The 8,913-nt window shown below is 48.7% G+C and overlaps 1 long non-coding RNA gene across 1 annotated transcript; it reads right to left on the bottom strand.

Annotated features, from left to right (window-relative positions):
- Positions 1-4,542: 4,542 nt before the first annotated feature.
- LOC131478477 (uncharacterized) lies at positions 4,543-5,572 on the bottom strand. Its single transcript, XR_009244485.1, has 3 exons — positions 5,467-5,572; positions 4,835-5,153; positions 4,543-4,648 (listed from the first exon to the last, which is right to left on the bottom strand). It is a non-coding gene; the product is annotated as an uncharacterized LOC131478477 (long non-coding RNA).
- Positions 5,573-8,913: the final 3,341 nt, after the last annotated feature.

Below are 8,913 nucleotides of genomic sequence, written 5' to 3'. Positions count from 1 at the left end.
TACATTTCTGATATACACAAATATAGACCCGCACTGGAGGGCAGTGGGTTAAGTTACTTGCTGGCCATGCAACGTTCCGAACGACCTGATGTTCCATTCCAGGCAGCTGCACTTCCCATCAGCTGCACCTCCCAAGAGGTGCCAGAGCAAGAACCTGTGCAAACAGATGAACCTGTCCTGAGTGTTTGGTCCCCTCTCACTCATCACCGAGGCTGCTGCTAAGTGACCCAGGACATGCAAGATCTCCTTTTCTCTGTCTCTACCTGCAGCTTTGTCTCTCTACCTTTAACTAAACAAAATCAATCTTGGGTAAAGAAAGCATACAGACTCGGTGTGAGAAACACAGGACTCTCCCATCTGATCATTCCCTCTCAGTCTCTGAAACCAGGTACCAGGACTCCAGGGTCTGGGACAGTATCCCCCTGCATGAATCATCACCCGCTGCCTCCCGCAGAGGGTACTGTTGACAGCTGGCTTTTGGAAAGGAGCCTGAGGCCACACCAGGCCCTCCCATGTGGGATACAGGCGTCCCTGGAAACATCTGGCCTGCAGCCCAAATGCCCACAGTCCACCTTTACATTTCTAACACACAGGATGGGAGGTAAGCTTGGGGTGAAGTGGATTAAGTTGCTTCCCTGCAACAGAGGCCTCCTGTATAAGAAGGGGTCCCAGCCTGGGTGCTCCGTTGCCATCCAGGTGTGCGGTATTTGGCCTGCAGAACCAAGAGAACATGTGCCGAGTGCTTGATTCCCTGTCGCTGGGGAAAGCTGACGAGGGGTTCTAACATGCTGGATTTGCCTGGTTCAAGCTTTCCCTTTGGGTCCCTGGCTTGCTGAGTGCAAAAGCACATGTGTGAATGAGCAGTCTGTCTGTCTCTCCTCTAACCCCTTCTGTAACTGTGCCTTTCAAATGATCTTCAAATCAAATAAACAACCATATCAAAGAGTTTCAAAATATATTTATCTACTTTTGTTTGCTTGACAGGTAGACTTACAGAGAGAAGCAGAGATGCACGGAAAAGGTACCACAACTACCACTAGGCCAGGGTGGAAACAGATGTGAGAAGTAAAGATCAGACCTCAGCGAAAAAAAGCAATTACTCGCAGGGCTTGAACCCTGATACCTGCTCCTCCCCCAGTGTGTACCAGCTGCAAGAGCAACACTGCAAGGGAGCAGGATGTGGGCGCCACAGGCACACCTGGCCTGCAGCACCAAATGCTTCCAATGTCCCATGCAGTCCCTGCCATGTGAAAGCAGACCTTTCAAACACACCTTTAGTAATATTAATCAGGACATTATTTCATAAATTAATGCAAAGCAATGGAACACAATAACCTGTGGAACAGGGAGAGATGTCCCTACTGCCTCTTCATTCTCCAAATCCCTGTAAAATCAGCCTGCACTCCCAATCATGTCGAAGATTCAAACTCTCATTAAGCTAAATGAATCAATTAATATATTTAAAGTGTGCACTGGGGACAACCATTGTGGCCTCTAGAGTCTGAGTCCCAGCAATTGTTCAAACCCAGCTCCTGGGCAACGTGCTGGGAGACAGTGAGAGTGGGCTCAGTCTTGGGTCCCCGCCCCTCATACAGGAGACTTGGATGTAGTTCCTTGTCCTGGTGTAGGCTGGCCAGCCCTCCCATGTTGTTAACTTGGAAAGGAATCAGGAGATGGCAGTACTAATTAATTCCCATTCTCTCATATCCAGATTCCCCCCCCCCCCCCCGCCTCTCTCTCTCACCCCAAATGACGGAGAGAGAGTGAGAACCAGCAGATGGAAGCACAAATTCATTTTTCTCTCTCCCTGTCATTCTGTCTTTCCAATAATCTGATTCTAAACATTGGGATAGGGAACAGATACAGAGAATGACAGTAATTGGGTGAGGACCATATATTCGCAGCAAGTTGCTCCACTTGCTACAGGCACTGTGACTCTGGGGAAGTCTCCCCGCTCCCTCTGAATGCTGTTCTCCACTGCACAGCACCAGGAAGCTGGAACTGGGAAAGGACCCTGGCTGCAACACTGACTCTCCAGCGCGGGATGTGGGCATCCCGGGACGCCCTGACCTGCTGTGCCACATGACCACCGACACTTTACATTCCTAACACACAGGGTGGCACGCCGGCACAATGGGGTGCTTGCCTGAAACACAGGGCTTCTACTTCAGGCTGTTCCACTTCTCATCCAGGTGTTGAGGAATATGCCTGTGCAGACAGGAAGACATTGTGAGTTCTCGGTCCCCAGTCACCCTGCTTCCACAACAGGTCCCTGCGAAAGTAGCTGGCGAGGCAGGACATAAAGGGAATCACCTCGGCCTCACAACAGACAGGGAAGCAGCAAGCCCAGCCCAGCAGTTCAGGCCATTTGCAGAGTGATCCAGGATATGGACAATCTTATTATTTACAGAGTTCTTTACTTTTATTGGAAAGGCAGATCAGATTTACGGAGACCAGGATAGAAAGATCTTCTATCGGCCACTTCACTCCAAAACAGGCTGCAACTGCAGGAGCTGAGATGACCCAAAACCAGAGGCTAGAAGCCTCTTGCAGGTCTCACACTTGGGAACAGTGTTTCTTGGTGTTGGGCCGTCCTCAGCTGCTTTCCCAGGCCACAAGCAGGGAGCTGGATGAGAAGTGAAACAGCTGGGACATGAAACAGTGCCCATATGGTATCACGGTGCATACAGGGTGGAAATTTAGTCCATTGAGCCATTTCAACATGCCCAGTGGAGCTCATTTTGTTCATGCCATTCCGACGCAACTGTCGCACACACTTCCAAATAACCAACAACAAATCCTCATACTAACGAAAAGATGGAACAGATACAAATGCAGATAAAAATATAGGCAATAATCTCTCATCTGCTGGTGCCTACCTCAGACTTGTTCAACAGCTAGGACGAGCTCAGCCGGAAGATAGATGTTACAAGCAAAACCTGGATCTCAGCAAATGGGAGTAGTGATCCCGAGGTTTGAACAATCACCTGCTACCTGTTACCTCACTCTGTATGTATGCTGCAAGTTGAAAGACGGAAAGGAACCTCATCCAACCCAGTCCCACGGATATGGGAACTGGGCACTCTTGGGAATACCTGCTCTGCAGCACCAAGTGCCCACCCTCCCAACAGCTTCACATTTCTAATACACAGTGGTGGAGGCCGGGACTGGGTACACTAGTTTAGAGGACTCGCCTGAAGCACAGGTCTCCTGTATGAAAAGGGCTTCCATCCCACGCTGTTCCACTTCCCTCCAGGTGCTGGGGAATATGCCTGTATAGACAGGAAGACATCCTAAGTGCTTGGTCTCGTCGCTCATCTGCAACGTAGAGAATTCTCATCTCAGGGCTGTTGCCTGGTTAACACTAGTGACCATCTCTGTAGCAAACTATCCCAATCAGGGTCTCTCTGTACTTATTCTCTGCCCTGTTTCTGTAAATTTGTTTTCCACATAAATGATCTTGGCACAATTTCAAATGCATGATCAAATATCAAGTATAGCAGCCTTATGCAACATTTCTTGAAAACACAATTGAATAAGACCCATTGAGGAGATCTCCAACTTGCTAGTTTTGTCACCAAGTTCCAGCAATACCCCCTGCATTCACTGTCTTGTTAAAGCTTAACTTGCAACCATATCATAAGTATAATTAATAGCTACTGCTCAAGTTAAACTAAAGTTAAACGAAGTTGAGAAGGGGGCCAGTGAGGGGAACAGGTGTTCTGATTCAGCCGACTACATCAGATCCCAAATGGGAGAAAGTGCTCCTTCCCAGGGTGCTCTGCTTCCCACGCAGCTCCGTGCTAACTTACCTGGGAGGGCAGCAGGACACAGCACAGATACTTTGGTCCTGGCCAACCTCAGGTGACACCAGGAAGGTGTTCTTACCTCTGGGTAGCAGCCAGGCACAGACCCATTCTTGAGAGCACTGCAGGGGAGACGCAGGGCAGGGGCAGACTCCACTTCTCTCAGACACATTGCCTTCCAAATAAAGTCAGACCAACAAACAACAAAGAAACTGCATGGGACAGAGAGAAGGAGACAGAAGGACAGAGAGACGATTGCAATCTCCCATCTGCTCCTTCCCTCCAATCCCAGTCTGCTGACACTGCTCTGGTTTGGCCAGACTGCAGACCAGCATCCAGAGACTCCGCCAGGCAGTCTCTGAGAACTGCAGCCCTCTTACACCTGCTTACATCATCACGCGCATCCTCCCGCAGTGTGGACCAACACAAGATGGAGTAGGGGAAGGAGCCTGACTCCAACCCAGGCCCTCTTTGTGGGGGGTGGGCCTGCCTCTGACCTGCTGCTCCAGATGTCTGTCCCACACCCTGACGTTTCTAACACAGAACCTTGGAAGCCAGGGTGCGGTACAGTGGGTTAAGTTACTTGCCTGCAATTCCAGCCTCTCGTATGACCTCAGGGTCAAGTTCTGCTGTGCTCCACTTCTCGCCCTGATCCAGGACAATCTGCCTGTAGAAACAGGAAGATGTCCTGAGTGCGTGCTTCCCTGTCACATACCTGGGTCACCAGGATTCAGCAGGAACACCCTGGCTTTCGCTTTGCCCAGATCCATCCATTCAGGCCATCTGCTGAGGGAACAGGCATTATGTGGTTTTCTCATTCTCCACCTGACCCCTTCAGCACTCTGCATGTCAAATAAACAATCAAAAAATAAAATAAAAACAAAATTAAACAAAGAAGCAAAAGCATGAAAATTTAAGAAACCCCAACTCCATTCACCTGAAAAGCAGACAGAAAATCTGACAGAGACACTAATAGTGTTCTGATGGCTCATTCCTCACATCACAACCAAATCCAGTGCATGTCTTACCATTGTAAAGCGTAACATTAAAACACATGTGAAGCCACGTTGGTTCCCATGTGATTGCTGCAACACACTGAGAATAGGCTTCTCTAAAGAACAGGGTGTGAAACCTCGGCTCACTACACCAACACCTGCCCCAGGAGACAGGGTCCCATCCCAGGGTGCTCTGCTTCCCACACAGCCCCCCGCCAGGCGACGTGACGAGGCAGCAGCTGTCCAGGAAGCTCCTCTTGGCTCTGGGAGGCGGCCTGGCACAGACACAACTGTTGCAATCGATGAGGGGGTGATCCAGGCATGAACAGTCGCCGTTTCTCTGTGTCACACGCTCTGTGAAATAAAATAAAATAAACCCTCAATACAATAAGCAAACATCATGGATACACAGGCAGCCAGCCAGCCATCAGACAGTGACACAAATCTCCCAGGAGCTTTTGCCCTCCCTAAATGTCACAATCAGTCCTGGCTGCGGCAGCCCAAAGTCCTGGAGATTCCACCAGGTAGGAGTCTGAGAACTGGGGCCCAATCAATCTGCTGAAACCACCACTTGCTCCCAGGAGCTGAACTGGAGTCTGCTTCACCAGGCCCTCCAAGGTGGACCGTGGGCATCTCTGAAAATATGTGATGTTTCCACTACATACTTGTGAGGCCAGGGCTGGGGTAGAGTTCATTCACTTACGTGCCTCTAACACGGACGACGCTACACGAAGGGTTTCCACTCCTGCTGGTTCCATGTTCCAACCCAGGTGTTGGGGGACGTGCCTGTGAAAGACAGCAAGGTATCCTTAGTGCCAGACTGCCTGTCTGTTAGCTGGGATGGCCACAGGGTTTCCAACATCCTGGCACCTGCTTGGCTGCATTTCTCCTCTGACCATGTGAGGAAGGAGTCATCCACACACTCACTTTCTCTCTCTTTCTCTCTCTCCTCTGTCTTTGTTTCCCTGGCCAACACCTTCTGTGTCACCATTTGCACAGCGAACCATACACATAATGTCTCTCTCTAGCTTGCTTTCTGTCCCACTCTCAATCACTGTCTATTCAAATAAGTCATCCTAAAAATACCTAACTACAGAAAAAAAGGCTACCATTATGACCTATTTAATGGAACATTATCATGTCAACTAAGAGAACCAGAAAACACAAGAGTTCTATCCCCAAGTTTGGTCCCCAAATGCCACTAGTTCACGCTGCATTCCCTATCATAGTCAAGCTTACTTCAATTATTGTATTAAGAAAAATCCATTGAGTATTTCGCAGGTGAATTAATGAGTGAATCTAACAGGCTCAGAAGGGGCTACACATGTGGCAGCAGGTGTTCAGCCTCACTTCCACACCGCATCCCGTATGGGAGGGTGCCCATGCCATGCTGCTCTGTTTCCATGCATGTATCTGAGGTTCCTGGAAGGACCACCTACAGGTGACACAGGAAGTGGTCTCCGGCTTCTGGCAGTGACCAGGCCCAGCCCTGGCTTTTTAGCTATTCCATGGGGATCCAGAGCATGGAATATTTCCTGTTCTGCTTGTGGCTCCATCCCTAGTCTTCCAACTTCAATGAAATGCGTCTTGCCAGAACATAAAATAATAGCACAGGCACACAGGGAGACAGAATCCTCACCTCGGATTTCACCCTAAACAAACACATACAGTAGCTAGTGTGGGACCAAGCTGACCTGAGGCAACGAAGATCCATCCTGGTCATGCAGTTCTTTGGCGGGTTCAGGATCTGAAATGCTTGAACCATCACCGGCTGTCTCTCCCAGGACATATCCACAAGAACCTGGAATGAAGCATAGAATTGTAATCTGGTTTCCTGTAGTCTGAAGTGGGAGTCTCAATAAATATTTTATTGCTTCTCTAAATGCACGTCCCATTGCTTTTTTAAAAGCAAGATTAAATTCATTAAGGCAAATCCAGAGACATAAATACAGAGTTGAGTGATACAGAGATCACCCAACTATTGTTTCATTCTACTGATGACATAAATATCAACTTGTATCCTAGTCATGGTAAGGATTCACTTTAAAATTTGCCTTAACTTAAAGGAACAAATTAATATATTCAAAAGGAGTAGTGGGCAACCTTTATATACAGAATTTAAGTCTCAGTTGCAACACTAATAACCCTATTGAATTCTGGTGTTTGTTTTACACATAGTCCTGTTGCAATCCAGTTCCTTGGCAATGTACCAATGGAGGGCAAGAAGTTGGTTTTCAGTTGAGCACCTATCACCCACACAGGAGACACAGGGCAGTTCCTAATTCCTAGTTTGGGCCTGGCACAGCCCATCTATTCTGGTCAATTAGGTGCGAACCAAGAGGTGCAAGATTCCCTTCTCTTTCATTTTCTCATTGTACCTTTCAACCAAGATAAATAATCTTGTACAACTGCAGAATACTGGCATGAGGACAAAAGTATTGACAGTGAGCTTGTCCATGTGCCATCCCTTACAATTTTTTAAATGAGAAAACTTGAATATACGGACCATCCGCAACACAATGTCTGACACTATGTGCAGTGGCTAAGCCAAGCTAATCACCATGCATTACAGCACAGATCCCAGTGCTGACCACAGAGCCTCCTTCCTACAGATCCCCAGCACAGCACACACAGCACACTCACCCACCAGGCTGTGTGAGAGCCTTCCCCTAGCGGAAGCAAGTGCTGTGTCTCTGACCACTATCCCCCAGCCCTCGGGAGCCCCATTCTACTCTGTGCTGTGAGGAGTTCCACTTTGATGAGATCCTGGGGTCTTGTCTGCCTGTGCCTGGGTCAGTGTCCTCAGCATCATGTCCTGCAGGCTCAGCTCTGTTGTCACACGTGACAGGACTGCCTCCCTGGGAAGCCTTGCCCTGTTCTCAGGTGTGCATGTCCCACTCGGGATGCATGGACACTCGGGACGATGCTACAGAATGGCTACTATGAAGGAGGTTCCAACACTGGCATTATCATGGAATACTCCCAACCTTAAAAGATGCTTGGGGACCAAACTAAATGATGGTACATCTCTCTCTTGCTCTCGGTAATCTTCTCTACGTGTCTATAAAATTTCCAGCTGGTTGTGATGCCATAGTCACTGAGTCCTTGCCCATATGGGATCCTGGCACGTGCAAGGCGAGGACCCTAACTGCTATGTCATCGCACCGGGCCCCCTCTGTTGCTTTTTAAAAACTTTTGTATAGTGGCCCAGCACAGTGGCCTAGTGGCTAAAGTCCTCAACTTGAACACCCCAGGATCCCATAAGGGTGCCGGTTCTAATCCTGGTGGCTCCACTTCCCATCCGGCTCCCTGCTTGTGGCCTGGGAAAGCAGCTGAGGATGGCCCAAAGCCTTGGGACCCTGCACCCGCGAGGGAGATTTGGAGGAACTTCCTGGCTCCTGGTTGCGGATCGGCTCAGTTCCAGCTATTGCGTTCATTTGGGGAGTGAATTATCAGATGGAAGATCTTCCTCTCTGACTTTCCTCATCTCTGTAAATATGACTTTACAATAAAAAAATCTTTAAAAAAATCTTAAATTTGTATACTGTAACTATGTTTATTTTACCTGATATGTTCTTAAAATAATTTAATTTCTTAAAAGGTAAAATTATAGGCAGGTGAAGAGAAAGGGAGTCACGCATGTATGGTTCACTCTTCGAATGACCACAAAACACAGGCGTGAGCTGGGACACAACCCAGGGGCTAGAACTCCTCTAGGGCTTTCTCAGATGAGTGACTGGACCAAGCACTCATGAGACCCTACTGTGATTGCATAGACAGCTTCTGCAGCACCTGGATGGGAAGCAAACTCCTCATACAGGAGTCCTGGACTGCAAGTAAGTCACTTAAACTACCTATCAACCCTGGCTTCCAACACTGCGTGTTAGAAATACAAAGGTGTGGCGTGGCATTTGGTGCAGGAGGTCAGCTATTCCCAAGGATGCTCATCTCCCACACTGGAAGGCCTGGGTGGAGTCTGGCTCTTTCCTTAGCTCCACTTCCTGCCACTCCACACTGAGGAAGCATCAGATTATGGGGCAAAGCAGGAGGGGCACAGCCCCCGTTGATACAGACCTCCCTGTTGGAACACCCTGAGACAGAATTTCAGTTAG

This window comes from Ochotona princeps, chromosome X (assembly GCF_030435755.1).
Source record: "Ochotona princeps isolate mOchPri1 chromosome X, mOchPri1.hap1, whole genome shotgun sequence".
Classification (NCBI taxonomy): Eukaryota; Metazoa; Chordata; class Mammalia; order Lagomorpha; family Ochotonidae; genus Ochotona; species Ochotona princeps.
The sequence above is the reverse complement of the archived record's forward strand: the minus strand, read 5'-3'. Positions and strand labels throughout refer to the sequence as shown.